The following is a 26,061-nucleotide window of genomic DNA, read 5'->3' on the forward strand; positions in this document are numbered from 1 at the left end:
TGGTCAGAGACTGCAGACATAGTACAGGAGATGGTCAGAGACTGCAGACATAGTACAGGAGATGGTCAGAGACTTTTTAAGTGTATCCAAGCTCATTACAGTATAACCTGGCATTTATAAGTATATATATGCTTCACTATGCTCTGCTCACTTTATTGTAAATTTGAACATGGACTGTGATGTACTGTATTTTATCACTTATTTTTTCTGCAGATTTTGATTGAGACAATGTACCACCGCTGCGTGTAATGTTTTGTTTTGTTAAACTATACATATTCTAGCACAATATTCTTCTGACGTTCATTATACAAAAAACGAAACACATTTTACTTGCGCTTTCTCCCAGACTTAGCGATCACTTTACGTAGTCTTGCCCAAAAAAGCTGTTGTCCTTTCTCATCATCTGGCCAGTCCAAATAAGTCTTCTTATTCAACAACTTAGTCAGTCTATGATAATACTGCAACTCTTCTTTAAAGATCTTATCAAGGAATATCAAAATGAAAGAATCCTTACTATCTGTTAGTAGCCTACAAGTTGCCATTTTCATCTCAAGGGGACACCAGTTACTCTGCAAGTAGCTGCGGGTAATAATACAGACCGTACAACTGTTGTTATATATACTGTCCATGATGTTATCTACAATATATTTGCCGATTTCAAAATCCCGGTTGTGGATACACACATTAAAGAAAGGAGGACCATTCTGCTCCAGGTTGGGAAGAAGCTGCTCTGTGACCCATAGTTCATTGTTTGTGTTGTAAGACACAAAAACATCATATTCATAACTGTCTTTGTGCTGTAGCCTATGGTTCAGCCAGAATTGATTGGTGTAGCCTATGTAGAGATCATACAACCCCTGGCAAAAATTATGGAATCACCAGTCCCTGAGGATGTTCCTTCAGTTGTTTATTGTTGTAGAAAAAAAGCAGATCACAGACATAGCCAAAAACTAAAGGCATTTCAATTGGCAACTTTCTGGCTTTAAGAAACACTAAAATAAATCAAGAAAAATAATTGTGGTGGCCAGTAACAGTTAGATTTATAGAACAAGCACAGGGAATAAATTATGGAATCACTCAATTCTGAGGAAAAAAATATGGAATCATGAAAAACAAACAAACAAATATTTTTCTTGATTTCTTTTAGTGTTTCTTAACCACTTGCCGACCGCCTAACGTATATATACGTCGGCAGAATGGCACGGGCAGGCAGAATCACGTACCTGTACGTGATCTGCCTCCCGCGGGCGGGGGGTCCGATCGGACCCCCCCCCGGTGCCACCGGCGGTCGGCATCTGACTAGGAGCGTCGGGAGGCGAGGGGGAGACCATCCGATCGTGGCCCCCCCCTCGCGATCGCTCCCAGCCAATAGGAATCCTCCCCTGCCTGTGTGTAGTTTCACACAGGCAGAGGATGTGATGTCATCTCTCCTCGGTCTGGCAGTTTCCGTCCCAGCGCCGAGGAGAGAAGACATGTAAGTGCACACAACACACACACACACAGTAGAACATGCCAGGCATACCTTACACCCCCGATCCCCCCCCGATCGCCCCCCGATCACCCCCCCCCCCCTGTCACAAACTGACATTAGCAGTATTTTTTTTTTTTTTTTTCTGATTACTGCATAGTGTCAGTTTGTGACAGTTACAGTGTTAGGGCAGTGAATATTACCCCCCTTTAGGTCTAGGATACCCCCCTAACCCCCCCTAATAAAGTTTTAACCCCTTGATCACCCCCTGTCACCAGTGTCACTAAGCGATCATTTTTCTGATCGCTGTATTAGTGTCGCTGGTGACGCTAGTTAGGAACGTAAATATTTAGGTTCGCCGTCAGCGTTTTATAGCGTCAGGGACCCCCATATACTATCTAATAAAGGTTTTAACCCCTTGATTGCCCCCTAGTTAACCCTTTCACCACTGATCACCGTATAACTGTTACGAGTGACGCTGGTTAGTTCGTTTATTTTTTATAGTGTCAGGGCACCTGCCGTTTATTACCGAATAAAGGTTTAGCCCCCTGATCGCCCGGTGGTGATATGCGTCGCCCCAGGCAGCGTCAGATTAGCGCCAGTACCGCTAACACCCACGCACGCAGCATACGCCTCCCTTAGTGGTATAGTATCTGTACGGATCAATATCTGATCCAATCAGATCTATACTAGCGTCCCCAGCAGTTTAGGGTTCCCGAAAACGCAGTGTTAGCGGGATCAGCCCAGATACCTGCTAGCACCTGCGTTTTGCCCCTCCGCCCGGCCCACCCAAGTGCAGTATCGATCGATCACTGTCACTTACAAAACACTAAACGCATAACTGCAGCGTTCGCATAGTCAGGCCTGATCCCTGCGATCGCTAACAGTTTTTTTGGTAGCGTTTTGGTGAACTGGCAAGCACCAGCCCCAGGCAGCGTCAGGTTAGTGCCAGTAGCGCTAACACCCACGCACGCAGCATACGCCTCCCTTAGTGCTATAGTATCTGATCGGATCAATATCTGATCCGATCAGATCTATACTAGCGTCCCCAGCAGTTTAGGGTTCCCACAAACGCAGTGTTAGCGGGATCAGCCCAGATACCTGCTAGCACCTGCGTTTTGCCCCTCCGCCCGGCCCAGCCCAGCCCACCCAAGTGCAGTATTGATCGATCACTGACACTTACAAAACACTAAACGCATAACTGCAGCGTTCGCAGAGTCAGGCCTGATCCCTGCGATCGCTAACAGTTTTTTTGGTAGCGTTTTGGTGAACTGGCAAGCACCAGCGGCCTAGTACACCCCGGTCGTAGTCAAACCAGCACTGCAGTAACACTTGGTGACGTGGCGAGTCCCATAAGTGCAGTTCAAGCTGGTGAGGTGGCAAGCACAAGTAGTGTCCGGCTGCCACCAAGAAGACAAACACAGGCCCGTCGTGCCCATAGTGCCCTTCCTGCTGCATTCGCCAATCCTAATTGGGAACCCACCACTTCTGCAGCGCCCGTACTTCCCCCATTCACATCCCCAACCAAATGCAGTCGGCTGCATGAGAGGCATTTTCTTTATGTCCTCCCGAGTACCCCTACCCAACGAACCCCCAAAAAAGATGTTGTGTCTGCAGCAAACGCGGATATAGACGTGACACTCGCTATTATTGTCCTTCCTGTCCTGACAATCCTGGTCTTTGCATTGGTGAATGTTTTGAACGCTACCATACAATAGTTGAGTATTAGCGTAGGATACAGCATTGCACAGACTAGGGCACACTTTCACAGGGTCTCCCAAGATGCCATCGCATTTTGAGAGACCCGAACCTGGAACCGGTTACAGTTATAAAAGTTAGTTACAAAAAAAAGTGTAAAAAAAAAAAAAAAAAAAACATACAAAAATATAAAATAAAAAAAAAATAGTTGTCGTTTTATTGTTCTTTCTCTCTCTATTCTCTCTCTCTATTGTTCTGTTCTTTTTTACTGTATTCTATTCTGCAATGTTTTATTGTTATTATGTTTTATCATGTTTGCTTTTCAGGTATGCAATTGTTTATACCTTACCGTTTACTGTGCTTTATTGTTAACCATTTTTTTGTCTTCAGGTACGCCATTCACGACTTTGAGTGGTTATACCAGAATGATGCCTGCAGGTTTAGGTATCATCTTGGTATCATTCTTTTCAGCCAGCGGTCGGCTTTCATGTAAAAGCAATCCTAGCGGCTAATTAGCCTCTAGACTGCTTTTACAAGCAGTGGGAGGGAATGCCCCCCCCCCCCCCCCAACGTCTTCCGTGTTTTTCTCTGGCTCTCCTGTCTCAACAGGGAACCTGAAAATGCAGCCGGTGATTCAGCCAGCTGACCATAGAGCTGATCAGAGACCAGAGTGGCTCCAAACATCTCTATGGCCTAAGAAACCGGAAGCTACGAGCATTTTATGACTTAGATTTCGCCGGATGTAAACAGCGCCATTGGGAAATTGGAAAAGCATTTTATCACACCGATCTTGGTGTGGTCAGATGCTTTGAGGGCAGAGGAGAAATCTAGGGTCTAATAGACCCCAATTTTTGCAAAAAAGAGTACCTGTCACTACCTATTGCTATGATAGGGGATATTTACATTCCCTGAGATAACAATAAAAATGATTAAAAAAAAAAAAAAAATGAAAGGAACAGTTTAAAAATAAGATAAAAAAATAATAATAATAAAGAAAAAAAAAAAAAAAAAAAAAAAAGCACCCCTGTCCCCCCTGCTCTCGCGCTTAGGTGAACGCAAGCGTCGGTCTGGCGTCAAATGTAAACAGCAATTGCACCATGCATGTGAGGTATCGCCGCGAAGGTCAGATCGAGGGCAGTAAGTTTAGCAGTAGACCTCCTCTGTAAATCTAAAGTGGTAACCTGTAAAGGCTTTTAAAGGCTTTTAAAAATGTATTTAGTTTGTCGCCACTGCACGTTTGTGCGCAATTTTAAAGCATGTCATGTTTGGTATCCATGTACTCGGCCTAAGATCATCTTTTTTATTTCATCAAACATTTGGGCAATATAGTGTGTTTTAGTGCATTAAAATGTAAAAAAGTGTGTTTTTTCCCCAAAAAATGCGTTTGAAAAATCGCTGCGCAAATACTGTGTGAAAAAAAAAAATGAAACACCCACCATTTTAATCTGTAGGGCATTTGCTTTAAAAAAAATATATAATGTTTGGGGGTTCAAAGTAATTTTCTTGCAAAAAAAAATTATTTTTTTATGTAAACAATAAGTGTCAGAAAGGGCTTTGTCTTCAAGTGGTTAGAAGAGTGGGTGATGTGTGACATAAGCTTCTAGATGTTGTGCATAAAATGCCAGGACAGTTCAAAACCCCCCCAAATGACCCCATTTTGGAAAGTAGACACCCCAAGCTATTTGCTGAGAGTCATGTTGAGTCCATGGAATAATTTATATTGTGACACAAGTTGCGGGAAAGAGACAATTTTTTATTTTTTTTATTTTTTTTTGCGCAAAGTTGTCACTAAATGATATATTGCTCAAACATGCCATGGGAATATGTGAAATTACACCCCAAAATACATTCTGCTGCTTCTCCTGAGTACGGGGATACCACATGTGTGAGACTTTTTGGGAGCCTAGCCGCGTACGGGACCCTGAAAACCAAGCACCGCCTTCAGGCTTTCTAAGGCCGTAAATTTTTGATTTCACTCTTCACTGCCTATCACAGTTTCGGAGGCCATGGAATGCCCAGGTTGCAAAAACCCCCCCCAAATGACCCCATTTTGGAAAGTAGACACCCCAAGCTATTTGATGAGAGGTATAGTGAGTATTTTGCAGACCTCACTTTTTGTCACAAAGTTTTGAAAATTGAAAAAAGAAAAAAAAAAATTTTTTTTCTCGTCTTTCTTTATTTTCAAAAACAAATGAGAGCTGCAAAATACTCACCATGCCTCTCAGCAAATAGCTTGGGGTGTCTACTTTCCAAAATGGGGTCATTTGGGGGGGGTTTGTGCCACCTGGGCATTCCATGGCCTCCGAAACTGTGATAGGCAGTGAGGAGTAAAATCAAAAATGTACGCCCTTAGAAATCCTGAAGGTGGTGATTGGTTTTCGGGGTCCCGTACGCGGCTAGGCTCCCAAAAAGTCCCACACATGTGGTATCCCCATACTCAGGAGAAGCAGCTAAATGTATTTTGGGGTGCAATTCCACATATGCCCATGGCCTGTGTGAGCAATATATCATTTAGTGACAACTTTGTGCAAAAAAAAAAAAAAAAAAAAAAAAATTTGTCACTTTCCCGCAACTTGTGTCAAAATATAAAACATTCCATGGACTCAACATGCCTCAAAGCAAATAGCTTGGGGTGTCTACTTTCCAAAATGGGGTCATTTGGGGGGGTTTTATGTCATCTGGGCATTTTATGGCCTTCAAAACTGTGATAGGTAGTGAGGAGTAAAATCAAAAATGTACGCCCTTAGAAATCCTGAAGGCAGTGATTGGTTTTCGGGGCCCCGTACGCGGCTAGGCTCCCAAAAAGTCCCACACATGTGGTATCCCCATACTCAGGAGAAGCAGCAGAATGTATTTTGGGGTGCAATTCCACATATGCCCATGGCCTGTGTGAGCAATATATCATTTAGTGACAACTTTTTGTAATTTTTTTTTTTTTTTTTTTTTTTTATCATTATTCAATCACTTGGGACAAAAAAAATGAATATTCAATGGGCTCAACATGCCTCTCAGCAAATTCCTTGGGGTGTCTACTTTCCAAAATGGGGTCATTTGTGGGGGTTTTGTACTGCCCTGCCATTTTAGCACCTCAAGAAACGACATAGGCAGTCATAAATTAAAGGCTGTGTAAATTCCAGAAAATGTACCCTAGTTTGTAGACGCTATAACTTTTGCGCAAACCAATAAATATACACTTATTGACATTTTTTTTACCAAAGACATGTGGCCGAATACATTTTGGCCTAAATGTATGACTAAAATTGAGTTTATTGGATTTTTTCTAGAACAAAAAGTAGAAAATATCATTTTTTTTCAAAATTTTCGGTCTTTTTCCGTGTATAGCGCAAAAAATAAAAACGGCAGAGGTGATCAAATACTATCAAAAGAAAGCTCTATTTGTGGGAAGAAAAGGACGCAAATTTCGTTTGGGTACAGCATTGCATGACCGCGCAATTAGCAGTTAAAGCGACGCAGTGCCGAATTGTAAAAAGTGCTCTGGTCAGGAAGGGGGTAAAACCTTCCGGGGCTGAAGTGGTTAAAGCCAGAAAGTTGCCATTTGAAATGCCTTTAGTTTTTGGCCATGTCTGTGATCTGCTTTTTTTCTACAACAATAAACAACTGAAGGAACATCCTCAGGGACTGGTGATTCCATAATTTTTGCAGGGTTGTACCACCAGATACTTTCATAAAAGAGGGATATGCACATAAACAGCAGTATACACAAAAAGCTCAGTATAAACATTATAAAATCTAAATCACTCTGACAATTGTTGTTTAAGAAAAATAAAAAATTGTTGCTGATGTGGTTAACAAGACATTCCTGATTATTAAAATCAATAGCAGATACATGTGTATTAGATTCCATCCATAAGATTACTGTTTTGAACTTACAACTACAGGGAGTAGTTGTCTGCAAAAAATAAATGTTCTTCAAGTTCAGCATTGAATCAAATACAGTTGACTCCACCTCTTGCATGTTCTGATTTTCAATAATGAGAAATTCCAAATTGTGTAAATCACTAAAAATATCATTGGAATCCAAATGATCTATTCCAGAATTCTTTAAATGTAAAACTTTGAGATGCGATAAACTTTGGAAAATGGTATCAACATTTATCTGATTAAACTTAACAATGTTATCAGTGTCATGCAAATAAAGGAACTTTAATGATGGAATGTCTTTCAGAGATTTAATAATACTACTAAAATTAGAAAGATCCTGTGGATTTCCAGAATAATACAGTATTTCAAGATTTGTAAAATTGACATGAAATTTATTTACTAAATTCTCATTTAAATGTCTTAATGAAAACAAGTTTGAAAATGTGAATTCATCAATAGATGAATCTGAATAGATTGTTAAATTGAAGTTCCAAAAGCTGTAATTTATCTAAACCGTCAAAGGCCAAGTCTTCAATGTGGTTAATTCTGTTGTTCCCCAGTTGCAAGCTCTTGAGTTCTTTTAGGCATGCAAACTGTCCTTTTTGTAGCCTAAATAAATAATTAAAAGATACATTGATGTAAACTAGCTTCAACTCTAGCATAGATTAATTTGTGCAAATCTTTAAACCTTCTGTGATATTACCGTATTTATCGGCGTATAACACGCACTTTTTTCCCCTTAAAATCAGGGGAAAATCGCGGGTGCGTGTTATACGCCGATCCCCTGCGATCCTGACCTGTCAGAACGAAAAAGTCGATGACCGCGATTTGAAAATGGCGCCGCCGGCGCTGAAATACACAGTGCCGTTCCTCGGCTCTTCTCTGTATACTCTGCTAGTTTCGGATAGCTCCGCTCACCGTCCGAGTGGAGCCGAAAGTAAACGAGAGCCGCCGAGAAGAGCCGAGGACCGGCTCTGTGTATTTCGGCGCCGGCGGCGCCATTTTCAAATCGTAGTCGGCGATTTTGAAGCTCAGAGGCTTCAGCAAGACTGCACTGGGGCAAGGCTGGACTGGGGCAAGGCTGGACTGGGGCAAGGCTGCACTGGACACTGGGGAAGGCTGCACTGACATGGCTGCACTGACATGGCTGCACTGGCAAGGCTGCACTGACATGGCTGCACTAGCAAGGCTGCACTGACATGGCTGCACTGACATGGCTGCACTGGCAAGGCTGCACTAGCAAGGCTGCACTGACATGGCTGCACTGACATGGCTGCACTGGCAAGGCTGCACTGACATGGCTGCACTAGCAAGGCTGCACTGACATGGCTGCACTGACATGGCTGCACTGACAAGGCTGCACTGACAAGGCTGCACTGGGGCAAGGCTTTACTGAGAAGGCTGCAATGATGGGCATTTAAATGTAAGTTTTTTTCCCTTCAAGTTCCCTCCTAAAAGTTTTTTTTCCTTAAAATTCCCTCCTAAATTGAGGTGCGTGTTATACGCCGGTGCGTGTTATACGCCGATAAATACGGTAATCGACAAATCGAGTTCCATAAATCATATAATTTTGCATTTGTTTTACCTCAATCTTCTTTAACCTGTTCTTTAACACTGTACCCAAACAAAATTGACGTCCTTTTTTTCCCAAAAATAGAGCTTTCTTCTTTGGCTATTTGATCATCTCTGCGGTTTTAATTTTTTGCGCTATAAACCAAAAAAGAGCAACAATTTTGAAAAAAAAACAATATTTTGTACTTTTTGCTATAATAAATATTCCTATTTTTTAAAAAAAAAAGCAAATTTTTTTCTTCAGTTTAGGCCGATATGTATTTTTCTACATATTTTTGGTAATAAAAATCACAATAAGCGTATATTGATTGGTTTGTGTAAAAGTTATAGCATCTATAAAATAGGGGAAAGATTTATGGCATTTTTATTATTATTATTTTTTTTTTTTTACTAGTAATGTTGGTGATCAGCGATTTTTATCGGGACTGTGACATTGCGGCGGACACATTTTTGACATTTTTGGGACCATTGGCATTTATACAGCAATCAGTGCTATAAAAATGCACTGATTACTGTGTAAATGTCACTGGCAGGGAAGGGATTAACACTAGGGGGCAATCAAGGGGTTAACTGGGTTCCCTAGGGAGTGATTCTAACTGTGGGGGGATGGGACTGCCTGGGTGAGGAGAGCGATCGTTGTTCATACTTAGTATGAACAACAGATTGTTCTCCTCACCCCTGACAGCACGGAGATCTGTCTATTTACATTGACCGATCTCCGTACTGTCTCTGTGAGGAGCGATCGTTGTGCCCGGCGGCGGCTGGTCAGGAAGGGGTTAAGTAATTGTCTGTTAAATTTAACTTCTTTGTAAGTATTTACAGGAGCTTTTGAAAGTGTTCATTTTATAAATGGAAGTAAATATGAGGAGACGTTCCTCTGCTTTAAAATAGGATGCACAAGCACAAATTGATCAAGATTAATGTTTGATAACAAAATTGTTTTGATTGTCTTAATAGCTGATTTATAGAGGTTTTTAATTTCAATGCCACTCTTTTCAGCAGTAAAAAGCTCTAGTTGTGGAAAGTTGCAGAGAGACTTTCGTTCAATGGTGGATATTGTGTTTGGTGAGTGTTATTAAAATCTACAAACTGTCCAAAACGCTCAGGATTTTGTGAAGTTAGACAATCAGCTGTTCGAAGTTCATAAATTGAATTGCTAGTTACAGATAGTTTTTTTTAGGTTTTTAAATATTCCCAGTTATACAGTTGCTTCAGATAAATAATTGATATTGTTATCTTCCAGTATACGGTGGTCTGAAAGATAAAGATGGTTGAATAGTGAAAAGTTGAATGCTGATAACTGTATATAAGATATTTTCAGTTCTTGCAGTGAATTTAATCCATGAAAAGTATCGTTATGAAATGTGATGTTGTCATCCAAAGATTCTGCCTCAATCCAGAGAGTGGTTAGGTGAGAAAGATCGGTGAAAGTACCAGGTTGAAATTTAACATTCCATGTTAATATATAGAGAGCATTCAAGCTTGTGAATTGAGAGAAGACTTCTGTTTCCATTGTGACTCCATTATAGTTAGTTAGGCACAACCAGTCTGTTTCTAGTGGAGCGTCTTTCAGTGCCACATGAAGATTTACCACTTTGTCACAATGGACTACAATGAAAAAATGTAAATCCTCAAACTTCTTGCATCTGTCGAATTTCAGATTCACAAACTGCAAAACAATTATTTTCCAGAACCCAACAGTTCAAAATAAGCATGACAAAACAAATGAGCAGAAAAAAAAAGACGAGAAGCCATGTTAAAATGGAGCTGTACATATTCAAGGTGACTTATTGAAGACTGTATGTAGAGCCAGCTATGAAAAAATGTAAGCCAACAAGGAACTTAAAGTAATTATAAACCCTCGTTTTTTTTTTTTTCTTAAATAACAAACATATTATACTTACCTCCACTGTGCAGTTCATTTTGCACAGTGTAGCCCCGATCCTCCTCTTCTGGGGTCCCTCAGCGGCGCTCGCAGTTCCTCCTCGCATCGGTAATCCCCCTAGGAGAAGCGCTCTCCCAGGAGATTACCTTGTGGGCACATTCTCGAGTCCAGCATTTGCGTGCATAGACACAGATTGCTGGGCTTGGCCCCACCCCCGCATCATTGGATTTTATTGACAGCAGCGGGAGACAATGGCTGTTATCAATCTATCCAATCAAGAACCGAGAATCCCGGGCAGGGAGGGAGAGAGCGCATCTCCGCCGAGGGAACGAATGGGCTCAGGTGAGTAAAACCTCTCATACAGGACTGTGCTATACTGGATATTTACGCTATAACTCTTTTCCAATAAGGAGGATTTATAATATTGGACAAATTGATGCACATGCTAAGAGATTTTATGGGTAGATATTTGTGTTAATGATACGTGCAACTCTGTTCTAATCCTGAGTAAAACGGGGGGCTAGGGGGCCGGTCACTGTAAGATGATGCATTAAGGTGAAAAAATACGAGAGTTTACAACCCCTTTAACAGCATTCAGGATTTACATATTTAGTATTAGTAAAGTTCCCCTTTATACCGACGCATCTGTATGCAAAGCCACCCATGAAAAAATGTAAGCTGATAAAGGAACTTTTTTAGCATACTTTTAGCATACCATACTTCCCCTTCATACCAACATAAGAAAACCTACAGTTAGGTCCATATATATTTGAACACAGGCAACATTTTCATACTTTTGGACCTGTATGCCACCAGAATACATTTTAAATGAAACAATCCAAATGAATTTGAAGTGCAGACTTTCAGCTTTAATTCAAGGGGTTGAACATAAATATCAAGTACAAATTTTAGGAACGGCAACCATTTTTATGTACCGTCCCCCCCCCCCCCCCATTTTCAGGGGCTCAAATGTAATTGGACAAAAGAATGTAATCATAACTAAAATGTTGTTAATATTTTGTTGCGAATCCTTTACTGGCAATGACTGCCTGAAGTCTGGAGCCCATGGACATTACCAAAGACTGGCTTTCCTAGTTTCTGATGCTTTGCCAGGCTCTAACTGCAGCTGTCTTTAGTTGTTCTTTGTGGCTCTTTCTGCTTTTATTTTTGCCTTTAGCAAGTGAAATGCATGCCCAATTGAGTTGAGATCAGGTGATTGACTCGGCCATTGCAGAATATTCCACTTCTTTTCCTTCAAAAGCTCCTGGGTTGCTTTTGCAGTGTATTTTGGATCATTGTCCATCTGTACTATGAAGTGCTGTCCAATCAACTTTGCTTCATTTGGCTTATAGTATATCTCTAAACACTGCAAAATTCATCCGGCTGCTTCTGTCTTCTGTCACATCATCAATAAATACCAATGACCCAGTGCCACTGGAAGACATGCATGCCAATGCCATCACACTGCAAGCTCCACCATGTGACCACAGATGACATTATGTGCTTTGGATCATGAGCTGTTTCAAGCCTTCTCCACACTTTTTTCTGCCCGTCATTCTGGTAAAGATTAATCTTAGTTTCATCCATCCAAAGAATGCTTTTCCAGAACTGGGCTGGCATTTTTAGATGTTTTTTGGCAAAGTCTAATCTGGCTTTTCTATTCTTCAGGCTTATGAATGGTTTGCACCTTGTGGTGAACCCTCTATGTTTGCTCTCATGAAGTCTTCTTTTGATTGTAGACTTTGACAATGATACACCCACCTCCTAGAGAGTGTCCTTCACTTGTCTGGATGTTGTGAATGGGTTTTTCTTTACCATAGAGAGTATCCTGCGATCACCTACCACTGTTGTCTTCCATTGACGTCCAGGCCTTTTTATGTTGCTGAGCTCACCAGTGTGTTCTTCTTTTCTCAGAATTTACCAAACTGTTGATTTGGCCACTCCTAATGTTGATGCTATCTCTCAGATGGATTTGTTTTGGGTTTGAAGCCTTACAACGGCCTGTTTCACTTGCATGGACAGCTCCTTTGAACGCATGAAGTAAGTTCACAGCAATAGATATGCAAATGCAAATACCACATTGGCACATATTTGCCTACAGTGCCTTGAAAAAGTATTCATACCATTTTGTCATATTACAACCAAAAACGTAAATGTATTTTATTTGGATTTTATGTGCTAGACCAACACAAAGTGGCATATAATTGTGAATTGGAAGGAAAATGATAAATGGTTTTCACATTTTTTTACAAATAAATATCTGAAAAGTGTGGTGTACATTTGTATTCAGCCTCAGTCAATACTTTGTTGAACCACCTTTCGCTGCAATTACAGCTGCAAGCCTTTTTGGGTATGTAACATCTCTACCAGCTTTGCACATGTAGAGAGTGACATTTTTGCCCATTCTTCCTTGCAAACTAGCTCAAGCTCTGTCAGATTGGATGGAGATCATCTGTGAACAGCAGTTTTCAAGTCTTGCCACAGATTATCAATTGGATTTAGGGACTGGACTTTGGGCCATTCTAACACATGAATATGATTTTGATCTAAAGTTCTAAACCATTCCACTGTAGCTCTGGCTGTATGTTTAGGGTCGTTGTGCTGTTGGAAGATGAACCCCCGGCCCGTCTCAAGTCTTTTGCAGACTCTAACAGGTTTTCTTCTAAGATTGCCCTGTATTTTGCTCTATCCATCTTCACATGGATACTCTGACCAGCTTCCCTGTCCTTGCTGAAGAAAAGTGTTTCACAGTGGGGATGGTGTATTCAGGGTGATGTGCAGTGTTAGTTTCCCGCCAGACATACAGCATTTTGCTTTTAGGCCAAAAAGTTAAATTTTGGTCTCATCTGACCAGAGCACCTTCTTCCACATGTTTGCTGTGTCCCCCACATGGCTTCTCACAAACTGCAAACGGGACTCCTTATGGCTTTCTTTCAAAAATAGCTTTCTTCTTGCCACTCTTCCATAAAGGCCAGATTTGTGAAATGCACGACTAATGGTTGTCCTGTGGACAGATTCTCCCACCTGAGCTGTGGGTCTCTGCAGCTCCTCCAGAGTTACCATGGGCCTCTTGGCTGCTTCTCTGATTAATGCTCTAATTCCCCGGCCTGTCAGTTTAGGTTGATGGCCATTTCTTGGTAGGTTTGCAGTTGTGCCATACTCTTTCCATTCTATTTACATACAGTATCGCACGACCGCACAATTTTCAGGTAAAGTAACGCAGTGGTGAAGCAGTGGGGTAAATCTTCTGGAGCTGAAGTGAGACATGGCTGGTTTGGTTTATGATTTTGGTCTTTTATTGATGTGACCCAGTTAAAAACTGTATCAAACTGTTGTTTTATATTTTCCCTTTCGGTACCATACTATTGTGGAGTGAGAATCATCTGGATATTGGAAGCTTTTCTGAGAGTTGTGATATATGCCAAAGTGAAAGTAATACCTGGTAAGGTAATTTGTACATGGGGGAGTTCACTACACGGATGAACACTGGGTGTTTTATTAAGCACATGGCATTAATAAAATAATGTGAGCACATACTGTAAATAATAATTTTTGAATTTAGAAACTTTTTGGGGAAGTACTACACTACATTTTTTGTTTTATTTGGTTCTTGAAAACATGTATATATACATGCATGTTCTGAGGAGAAAGTGGATTTGGAGAAAAAAAAATGCACAATACATTTGGATGATGGTTCACAACAAATTATTTGACCCATATTTAATATTAAGGGTCTGTTTTTTCTGGTAAGAGCATAAAATATAATTATGGACTGTATAGGACATTGAGATCTTTAATCACTTCCCACCCGGCCTATAGCAGAATGACAGCTGGGCGGTGGTTGCGTTATCCTGACTGGACGTCATATGACATCCAGCAGGATAAGCCGTGATCGCGCACTCACAGGGGCACGCAGCACTGCGATTGGTGGTGTGTCACTCTGACACACCGCAACTCCGATCTAGATAAAGAGCCTCTGATGGAGGCTCTTTAACACGTAATCAGCTGTGACCAATCACAGCGTGTAACCGGTAAATGGCTTTCCTCGGTTCGTGCTGACAGAGAGAGCCGATCGGCGGCTCTCCTGTCGGGGAGAGTCTGCGCTGATAATCAGCACATTGATTATCAGCTCAGCTCCCATCAGAGGTGCCCACCACATCTGCCAATCACTGCCCATCAGCTGCCAGTCAGTGCCCACCAAAGTGCCAATCAGTGCCCATCAAAGTGCCAATCAGTGCCCAAAGTGCCAATCGGTGCCCTTTACAGATGCCGATCAATGCCCATCAGTAAAGGCTGTCAGTATCTCATCATCAGTGCTTCCTATCAGTGCCATCTATTTCTGCCCATCAGTGCCACCTGTCAGTGCCACCTATCAGTGCCCCCTATCAGTGCCCCCTATTGGTGCCCATCAGTGCCGCCTCATCAGAGCAGCCTCATCAGTGTCTGTCAGTGCAGCCTCATCAGTGCCCATTAGTGCAGCCTCATCAGTGTCCTTTAGTGCAGCCTCATCAGTGTCCGTCAGTGCAGCCTTATCAGTGCCCGTCAGTGCAGCCTCATCAGTGCCCGTCAGTGCAGCCTCATCAGTGCCCGTTAGTGAAGGAGAAAATAACATTTTATAACAGAATCAAATAAAAAAAATTTTCCCTAAAAAATTTTGTTCTTTTTTTTGTTTGTTTAGCAAAAAATAAAAACCCCAGTGGTGATCAAATACTACCAAAAGAAAGCTCTATTTGTGGGAAGAAAATTATACAAATCTAGTTTGAGTACAGTGTTGCATGACCGCGCAATTGTCATTCAAAGTGTGACAGCGCTGAATGCTGAAAATTGGCCTGGGCAGGATGGGGCGAAAGTACCTGGTATTGAAGAGGTTAAGAAAAGTCTTGGTCCTGTTTTATATATTTTCTACCCAGGGGGGCTTCGTTTTGCAAATGCTGGGATTGTATTGACTTTTTTCCTGTGCACTAATATAATCTTTATATATCCAGCTTACTGATCTAACTGGCCATTGTCTATGTTTTTTTTTGTTTGTTTGTTTTTTCAGGATTCAGTACAGTCCTTTTTTCTGTTTCCCAATCATACAGTTAGCACATTTTATAGATTTTGCTCAGTGTCCTCAACAAATGTGCTACTCTGCAACTGTTCTCATTAGACATTTGTTTCTTTATCAGTTTTGATTTAGCTATGTTACTCATTTCTAACAAGCCAGCTCTAAATTTCAGACAAGATCAACAAATATTTTTGTGCACTTATTAAACAAATACAACAAATGCTTTGAATTGTATATTTAACAAAGAAATCAAATTGGTGAAATACTCTAATGCCTGGTACACACAGTGAGGGAGAAACTGATCAGCTCACAAGGAGGTCTCTGTACTAACGATGCAATGTTGGTAAAGCGATCTCCCCGTTCTCTACACTATACGAAAAATTGGTAATTTAGAGAGTTTGTTCGTTTTTTGGGCAGTTAATGGGCACAAAATCGATAATTGTTGGGATGTTTTTGAGCCGAAAAAACGAAGGACAAGTTTGGAAATTTTCTGCCGAACGAACGATAAATTGAAAGGTTAATGTGTTTCCCGTCCGAACTGTTTACATTAGATATATGTAAAAAAACGAACACAAAATTCATTCATTTATGTCCACTGAATTTATTGGTCATTACATGATGGCACTATCGTTTGCGCTCACGGCTGAATGTTCGTTTTTCGAAAATGGGTTCAGCCGATTTTTCGTATAGTGTATGGCCAGCATTAGTCTTTGCCCAACGCTTTGTATTTTGTCTGAAGAATGAGGTTCACAATATTTATTTGATGTGTAGCTTGCTACAAATAAAATGAGTTTCAACTTTTTTGTGTAGTTCTCAATTTCAAAAACAAGGCCTTGCTGCCAGTCACTTCTCATAGTTTAGGCACTCTAATGATGTTGCAGCAGATTCAATGTTTTAGCATAAATAAATTAGTGTGGCGCTAAATTAACCTCCCTAGCGGTAATCCAGAGTGTGGCTCGGGGTGAGTTTTCATTACCAAAAGCGGGAACCCCCGAGCCACACTCAGGATTGCATCGCAGGATCCAGGCAAAGTTACTTACCTTGTCCCCAGGATCCTGCGATGTCCTCCCACTGTGTCCACGGTCTGTGTCCTCTGCTCGATCTATCACAGTGCCGGGCTCCGTTCCCTGCGAGTGTCGCAACGCATGGGGATGTAGCCTGGCGCCAAATTCAAAACATGAAAAACACAAAACACATACAGTACACTGTAATCTTACACATTACATTACTGTATCAAATCATTTCACATTCCTTTTGTCCCTAATGCTCTGTCCAGTGTCCTACATGCAGTTTTTTTTATTATATATACTGTTCTTTCTGCCTGGAAACTTGAGAATGTCCATGGCAACCAAAAAGTGTCCCTTTACGTCAAAAGCGATTTTAGACTAGCTAGAAAAATAGGATTTTTATAACAGCTTACCTGTAAAATCCTTTTCTTTTGAAGTACATCACGGGACACAGAGCCATAGTAGTTACTATGTGGTGGGTTATAGGCCACCTTCAGGTGCTGGACACTGGCACACCCTAAACAGGAAGTTGCCTCCCTATATAACCCCTCCCATACTGGGAGTACCTCAGTTTTGTAGCAAAGCAATACAACGTGTATACTAGAAAGAGGGGCGGGACCTCTGTGTCCTGTGATGTACTTCAAAAGAAAAGGATTTTACAGGTAAGCTGTTATAAAAATCCTATTTTTTTTAATCGTACATCACGGGACACAGAGCTATAGTAGTTACTATGTGGGATGTCCCATAGCAATGCCAACTGAGGGGAGGGAGACACAACAGAATTAGGGCAACATGAGACTAGAGGAGTTATACTGCTGCCTGCAGCACACTACGCCCCAAAGGCGATATCCTCATGCCTTTTTACATTTACCTGATAGAATCTGGTAAATGTATGGATTGAAGACCAAGTTGCGGCCTTGCAGATTTGAGCCATGGAGGCTTAGTGATGCACTGCCCACGGAGCACTAACAGCCCTAGGGGAGTGTGTTTTGATTTGAGAGGGTGGAATCTACTTCTTTAAACCATAAGCTTGAACGATTACTTGTTGAACCCATTTAGAAATAGTAGATTTCGATACTGTCTGTCCTCTTTTAGGACGTTACGGCAATACGAACAAAACATCTGTTTTCCGAATCTGATCAGTAGCCTTTAAGTAGACTTTGACTGCTCTCACCACATCAAGAGAATGTAGTGATTTTTCTTCCATAGAACAGGGTTTTGGAAAAAAATGAAGGTAGAACAATATCCTGGTTTAGATAAAAACCTGATACTACCTTCGGTAAAAAGTTAGGATGAGGACACAATACTACCTTATCCTTGTGAATAATAATAATATGGCTCTTTGCAAGAAAGAGCAGCCAACTCTGATACCCTTCTTGCAGAAGATATGGTTACCAGAAAAACTAGTTTCCTTGTCAAAAAAAGGACCAAGGGAATATGTCTTATCGGCTCAAAAAAAAAAGTTGTTTTTGTAATCCTGACAGAACTAAATTCAAGTTCCAAGGGTTCAGGGGTGACCTAACTGGAGGATTAAGCCGCGTTACTCCCTGAATAGAGCTACAAACCAGAGAATGCGAAGCAAGTGGTCATTGAAAAAAATACAGATAAGGCCGAGACCTGTCCTTTGAAAGTACTCAAGGCCAGCTTTATTTCAAACCCCATCTGCAGAAGATCAATGATTCTACCTATGACCTATTTTACTCAAATAGACCGCCTGCCAATTTTCTATTCCTAGAATGAAAAACTGCCAGTAGGCAAGGTACATTGTTTTCTGCCCAACATAGGATATGATTCACCTCTCTCTGGGCCGCACAACTTCTTGTGCCCCCTTGGTGATTGATTTAGGCCACTGCTGTGGCATTGTCGAATTGTCGAATTGGATCCTGACAGGACAGCTCCGCAAATTAAACGTCCAGGCCCTCAGGCTCTGGCCGAATCTGTAGAATGTTAATGGGCAAGGTCATTTCTGATCTGGACCACTTCTCTTGGACAGTTATCTCTTTCAGGACTGCTCCCAAACCTAAAAAAAGGTTGGCATATGTTGTTACCACTTCCCAGGTAACTGTAGGAAGGATTTTTCCCTTTGCATTTTTTTGGTTATTAACCATAAACTGAGGCTCTGGCGCACCTTTGGAGTCAGACACATTGGAAAATCTAGAGCTTGAACCCTCTTGTTCCAAGCCGATAAGATACCGTTTTGCAGCAGTCTCGATTGAAATTGAGCGTAAGGAACGGCCTCGAATGAAGCCACCATCTTTCCCTCATGCAAGCTTAATAGAAGGATTCATCTTTCCTCGACCACTTTAATCAGTTCCTTTAGACCCCTTTCACACCGAGCCGCCTATAGTGTCGGCGGTAAAATGCCACTATTTTTAGTGGCGTTTTACCGTCGGATTTGCAGCGCATTTCAGCCTCTAGCGGGGCACTTTTACCCCCCGCTAGCGGCCAAGAAAGGGTTAAAACTGCCCCAATGTGCCACAATAGCGGCGTTTTGCCAGCGGTATCCCAGAGCTGCCCCATTGATTTCAATGGTATTCCAGGTAGTTGAATGTGGTGACCATACTTTGGACTAAGCGGGCTACCGACTGGTCTATCAAGAGCCGATCGTCTAGGTAAACTATAATCGTTATACCTTGGGCCCTTAGTCTGGCTAAAGGAGGAGCCAAAACCTTTGTAAACACTCAAGGTGCAGTAGCTAGACCGAAAGCAGAGCTACAAACTGAAAATGAAGATTTTCTACCTTTAAAAAGTAAATATTTCTAGTGAGCGGGGAAATATGACCATGGAGGTATGCACCCTTGACGTTGATCGACATAAAAAGTTCTCCCCCTTGTAAGATTGAGAGAACTGATTAGATTGACTCCATACGAAAAAGAGTGGATATTCAGGAACCGGTTTAGATTCCCGAGATCCAAAATGGGTTTGACATCTCCATTCGATTTTGCTGTGAAAAAAGGTTTGAATAAAACCTCAACTCCAGCTCTTTCAAGGGGACCAGCATGAGCACTCTTTGCTAAAGTATGGTCCAATGCTAGAAGAGGGACTTCTTTTTCTCTGGATCCTAGAAATGTTTGATCTGAGAAAATGAGGAGACGGGAACTCTTGAAACCCCAGATTGTACTCTAGAGCTATTGAAGAAGCCACCCATCTGTCTCGACATTCTTTCTACCAGACCCTTGAGAACTGCAAAAGTCTTTACCCCCTGAGCGAGCGGGGGGCGCCCGCTCATAAGGAGGCTATAGTATCATGTGTGTAGGTTTCTTTTGTCCCTGAGGATTACCTCTTGAACTTGACGGCGGAAGCCGTCATGACTGCCTGGAGGCTGATGCCCCTGGCACTGAAGAAGGAGCTTGTTTAAATGAAATACATTTACTCCATTTCTTAAATGGCAAAGGGGTACCTTTCCACTAGAAATTCTTTGTATGAATCATCCAAGATATCCCAAACAGCTGTTCACCGCAAAAAGGTAAACCAGCCAGGAGTTTGGTGTTTTTTTGTTTTTTTTATATATGACGCTACGGCTGACCAATTTTTCAACCACAGTATTCTATACATATGTACCAGCCCAGCGAAAGGCGTGAGGCCTGAAGATAGAATCTCTCATAGCGTCTATTGCCAACATAAAGCTACTAGGAGCTTGCCAGAACCTGGGTCTGCTGAACAGGCATAACTTTGAGCAGGGCTTTTTTTCTCAAACAGTAGGTGCTGGAACTTAATCTTGGCCCCACAAAACCCCTCCACCCACACACACCCTCCAAATCACATCAAATAGTGGGTGTGGTCAGTCAAATTTCACGAAAACAGTAAGGGTCTTAAAGGGGCATTAAATACCAGGATTGCATTACATACAGAGTGCAGAGCTGTCAATGGTAAACACAGAAACCAGACTTCTGTGTTTACAAGTGATTGTGGTGAGCAGGCGCCAAGGGGTCTGAGCCAGAGGTGGTGGAACGGAGTTCCACTCAGTTCCCCCTGAAAAAAAGCCCTGACTTTGAGCACCTGTTTAAAACTGGTCTCTCAAGGATTTGACATACACCAATTACTGTCAGCACAGGCTGAGACACTCAACCTGTCAGGAAAAGAATATATGTTTTTTTTTTTTAATAAGAATTCCAACTCTTTATCCGTTGGATCCCTAAGTGTTTGAGCATTGTCTGCCGGACAAGTCAAACTTTTAATCAGAAGATATAGCAGCGTCAATTGCTGGTATCTTCCACCTTTAGAAAGTTTTTTTTTTTTTCCATAGGATAAAGTGTGAAAAACTTTTTAGGAGGGAAAAAAAGCTTATCCCACTCAGAATACATGAACTTTCCCAACAATGAATGGACAGGAAAGGCATGCACAGCTTTGAGGAGGCTTTAGCGAACCCAAAACAAGAAGTGGACATTCAGTTAAGGGTAGCATAAGATGTGGAGCAGACCAATTCAGTAAGAAATTGCGCCCACAATGTGAAGCTGATCTTCCGCATATGACCCCTCAGAAGAGGAGTCATGAGCCTGTTCACAGTCCTTTGAGAGAAAACATCTTCTCCCGCCCCCAGATCCTCAGTTTGAGGGTCCTAGGGTAATGGAATGGAATCTGTTGCATTTTATCCCAATCTGGGATGTGATTAAAGTCGCTAACCTTTTTCCCATCCTATAATGGCTGATAAAAAACCTTTTTAGAAATATGGGCAGGGGCTGCAGTGTTGTAAACAGTTGCAAACATTCCATGGCCCCTGAAGGCTCACTCTGACCAGCCACCCCCTCTCAGGGGAGGATGCCACTGCAGAGATAAGTTTTAGGCTTTCAAACCTTGAGGAAGATCCCTTTAGCCCTCTTTTGGGGTGTTTCTAGCCCCCCTTCCGAACATAGCTCGATGCACAAAAGCAGAGGTACTACTAGAAGGATCGCATCCACTGCCTGAGCAATAGTCCAGCCACTGCCGCTGGTATTAACGCTCAGCCTGATGCGAATTGTAAATGTGTCAAAACAGGAGTGCCTGTAAATAGGAATGCCTGTGTCACCAAACCTCTTTCATGCCCTTCTTTGCGCTTGTGTCCCTGCGACAACTTGCAGCCAGCATAAATGGAGTTTTTTAAAACATACTCCCGCACTGGACGTTGGAGGATGCCAACATTGCACTAAGCCCCGCCCCCTCCTCGCATCGAGCCCCACTCCTCTCTTTTTCAGATCAGATCATCGGATCAGAGCGCGGGCCTCTGATCCGATGAGAGCCGCCTCCGAGCAGGGGAGGTGGAAGAAAACGGCATCGCCGATCGTTTTAGCTCTCCCCTTCCCTGTGAAGAGGGGGAGAGCTTAGCCCAGGTGGGGGGGTGTCTGGTGGAAGCAAAACCCCCCCAAACTCACTGGAGGTCTGAGCTGCTCGCCGGAGGAAAAGAGCCTGCTGCTTCCTGATACAGCATGATCTCTGAGGAAAGCATGAGAAGGTACGTGCTCCATACAGCCCCCAGTGGTGACACCTAGGCATGACAACATTTACTTTTTTTTTAAAGGAGACATTTTATAAGAAAAATTAAAACATTTCTTAGAAAAACTCCACTTACCTTTCCCGCCGCAGGGTTTTCTGTGGTAAAACCAACAGACCCAATCTTCCCTCTTCACGGTGAGCTCCGTTAACAAACCTTCAGGAACTGGGGACCCTCAAGGAACCCACACTCCTGGACCTGTAATAGCACCCCGCCAGTAAAACTTTATGGCTTAAAATACCAAAGTACTGGATCCCGGGGTCCAGCTCTCTAAAAAGAGAAGTGTTACAGGCAAAAGCGACATTCACTTTCACTTAGATATGGGACTATACACCTTATATTTTTTTGGATGTTGCTCATGAATTACCCATTTTTTAGATTTTTTAATTCATGAATTGGGACTTATTATTTGTTTATAGGATTTGAATATTGATTTTATTATGTTGGTGGCTTTTTTATGAAATGTAAATGTGCATTTATTTCACATTTTTGCACTTTATGAATTGAGATTTTTATCATTAATTTATATTACAGTTTTATGCACATTAAGTACGGTATATTTTCTATCATGTTGCATTAATTTAGCTCCACACTATTTGATTTATTTATTCACAAATTTGGAATCACAGATTTTGGTGTAAGCTACTTTTATGTGTTAAAATTTTACCCAGCGCAGAATTATTTTTGTTTTTATATCAATGTTTTAGCATAGCTTTATATCTTTCAATAGCCTTTCCTACATGCAGAATAATACAGCAAGCTGAGTTTCACAACTGCATTAGGCTGGGTTCACACTATATGCGGCCGCAGAGCACAGCAGGGGGTCTGTGAGTCCCTGTTCACCGTCAGGTCTGAATTAGGTTCATATTTTTGGCTGAATTCGGGCCTGAAACAGAGATGCACAGGACTCTTCTGCTGTGTGCTCCCCAGCCCCGGAGATTTGTGAACCGGCTCCATTGAGAGCCAATCGCAGTCTACTGTCATGCGAATTGGACAGTGGCGGCTGGTGATAATGTTTTTAGGGGGGTGCAAACAAACCACTTCAGTCTAGGTCTAGGTCCTGGGTCCTTACCTGCAGCCTCCAGCCTGGCCACCGGAAGTGGCGCAATGGCAAAATTTCATTTGCTAAAGTCAAAAGTGGGAGGGTTCGGGGAGCAGAGAGGACAACATTAAACAAGCTAATTAGAGCCTCAGGCTCTAATCAAGTGCTTGTTAAAAGATGACAGCACTAATAGACAGCTATTAGCCTGGCGCCCCGCACAGTGGAACAATTTATTTTTAAATAAATTATAATATGACTGATGTAGTGATGGTGGACAATAATGGTAATATTGTGTGCATTCCCTGTGATTCCTTACTTAGAGGATATCCCTTTAATGCTGGGTGCCAGTGACTGTCATCATATCTGTGAGCCAAACCCAATTGATTGTGGGACTAGTAGTCTTTCTGACCAGCGATTCCATTGCATAACCATACATTGGGACTACACATCCCAGGGATCCTTGCCACCCATCAGGGGACTTCTGGGAGAGACTATAAAGGAGACTGAAGATCCGTTGCACACTCTCTCCTTTCTGGGCCTTGCGCTGTGCACAACTTTCCATGCCACCTATCAATGTCCACATGCGCCCCAGTACCAGTGCCACTTATCAATGCTCATCAGTGCCTCATTATCAGTGCCACCTATCAGTGCTCATCAGTGCCACCTATCAGTGCCCACCAGTTGCTCATCATCAGTACCACCTATCAGTGCCCACCAGTGTCTCATCATCAGTGCCACCTATCAGTGCCCACAAGTGCCTCATCATCAGTGCTACCTATCAATGCCCATCAGTGCCTCATCATCAGTGCCACCTATCAATGCCCATCAGTGCCACCTATCAATGCCCATCAGTGCCTCACCATCAGCGCACATCATTGAAGGAGAAAATTTACCTGTTTTCAAAATTTTATAGCAAACTATGAAACTGCTTTTTTATTCAACATTTTTGGTCTTTTTTAGTTTTTTTTTAGCAAAAAATAAAAACCCACCAGAGGTGATTAAATCCCACCAAAAGAAATCTCTATTTGTGGGAAAAAATGATAAAAATTTCATATGAGTACAGTGTTACATGACCCCGTAATTGTCATTCAAAGTGTGAAAGCGCTAAAAGCTTAAAATTGTCCTGGGCAGTAAGGGGAGGGGGTGTGCCTGGTATTGAAGGGGTTAAGTTAATTTGGCTGACCTCTGCGTCTACACTTCCAAGATTTGGTTCCCGAGGGTACAAGAGATACCGGATAATATACAATGTATTGGAGTACTTTGTATCCTCAGAACCCCCCCACAAAACAATACACCAGAACACATCTAAACTCATCAAAGATAGACCAGAACACATCTAAAGGCATCAAAAATACACCAGAGTGCATCTAAATGCATCAAAAATACACCAGAGTGCATCTAAACGCATCAAAACATACCAGAGCACATCCAAAGGCATCAAAAATACACCAGAGAGCATCTAAACGCATCAAAATATACCAGAGCACATCTAAACGCATCAAAAATACACCAGAGCGCATCTAAACACATCAAAAATACACCAGAGAGCATCTAAACCCATCAAAAATATACAAGAGTGCATCTAAACGCATCAAAAATACACCAGAGTGCATCTAAATGCATCAAAAATACACCAGAGTGCATCTAAACACATCAAAAATACACCAAAGCGCATCTAAAAGCTTAAAATACACCAGCGCGCATCTAACGCATTAAAAATACACCAGAGAGCATCTAAATGCATCAAAAATATAACAGAGTGCATCTAAACATATCAAAAATACACAAGAGCGCATCTAAATGCATCAAAAATATACCAGAGAGCATCTAAACGCATCAAAAATACACAAGAGTGCATCTAAACGCATCAAAAATACACCAAAGAGCATCTAAACGCATAAAAAATACAACAGAGAGCATCTAAACGCATCAAAAATTTACCAGAGAGCATCTAAACCTTATCAAAAATACACCAGAGAGCATCTAAATGCATCAAAAATATACCAGAGAGCAAAACGCATCAAAATACACCAAAGCGCATCTAAACACATTAAAAATACACCAGAGAGCATCTAAACGCATCAAAATATACCAGAGCACATCTAAACGCATCAAAAATACACCAGAGCGCATCTAAACACATCAAAAATACACCAGAGAGCATCTAAACCCATCAAAAATATACAAGAGTGCATCTAAACGCATCAAAAATACACCAGAGTGCATCTAAATGCATCAAAAATACACCAGAGTGCATCTAAACACATCAAAAATACACCAAAGCGCATTTAAAAGCCTAAAATACACCAGCGCGCATCTAACGCATTAAAAATACACCAGAGAGCATCTAAATGCATCAAAAATATAACAGAGTGCATCTAAACATATCAAAAATACACAAGAGCGCATCTAAATGCATCAAAAATATACCAGAGAGCATCTAAACGTATCAAAAATATACAGGAGTGCATCTAAACGCATCAAAAATACACCAGAGTGCATCTAAATGCATCAAAAATACACCAGAGTGCATCTAAACACATCAAAAATATACCAGAGAGCATCTAAATGCATCAAAAATATACCAGAGAGCATCTAAACGCATCAAAAATACACAAGAGTGCATCTAAACGCATCAAAAATACACCAGAGAGCATCTAAATGCATCAAAAATAAACCATAGAGCAAAACACATCAAAATACACCAAAGCGCATCTAAAAGCCTAAAATACACCAGCGCGCATCTAACGCATTAAAAATACACCAGAGAGCATCTAAATGCATCAAAAATATAACAGAGTGCACCTAAACGTATCAAAAATACACAAGAGCGCATCTAAATGCATCAAAAATACACAAGAGCGCATCTAAATGCATCAAAAATATACCAGAGAGCATCTAAACGCATCAAAAATACACAAGAGTGCATCTAAACGCATCAAAAATACACCAAAGAGCATCTAAACGCATCAAAAATACACCAGAGAGCATCT

General features: G+C 41.6%; 1 pseudogene; it reads right to left on the reverse strand.

The window, feature by feature from the left end:
* Positions 1-326: 326 nt before the first annotated feature.
* Positions 327-10,335, reverse strand: LOC141106706 (toll-like receptor 2 type-2; annotated as a pseudogene).
* Between the last annotated feature and the right edge of the window lie 15,726 nt (positions 10,336-26,061).

The sequence above is a fragment of the Aquarana catesbeiana genome, linkage group LG08 (genome assembly GCF_042186555.1).
Source record: "Aquarana catesbeiana isolate 2022-GZ linkage group LG08, ASM4218655v1, whole genome shotgun sequence".
NCBI classification, from domain to species: domain Eukaryota; kingdom Metazoa; phylum Chordata; class Amphibia; order Anura; family Ranidae; genus Aquarana; species Aquarana catesbeiana.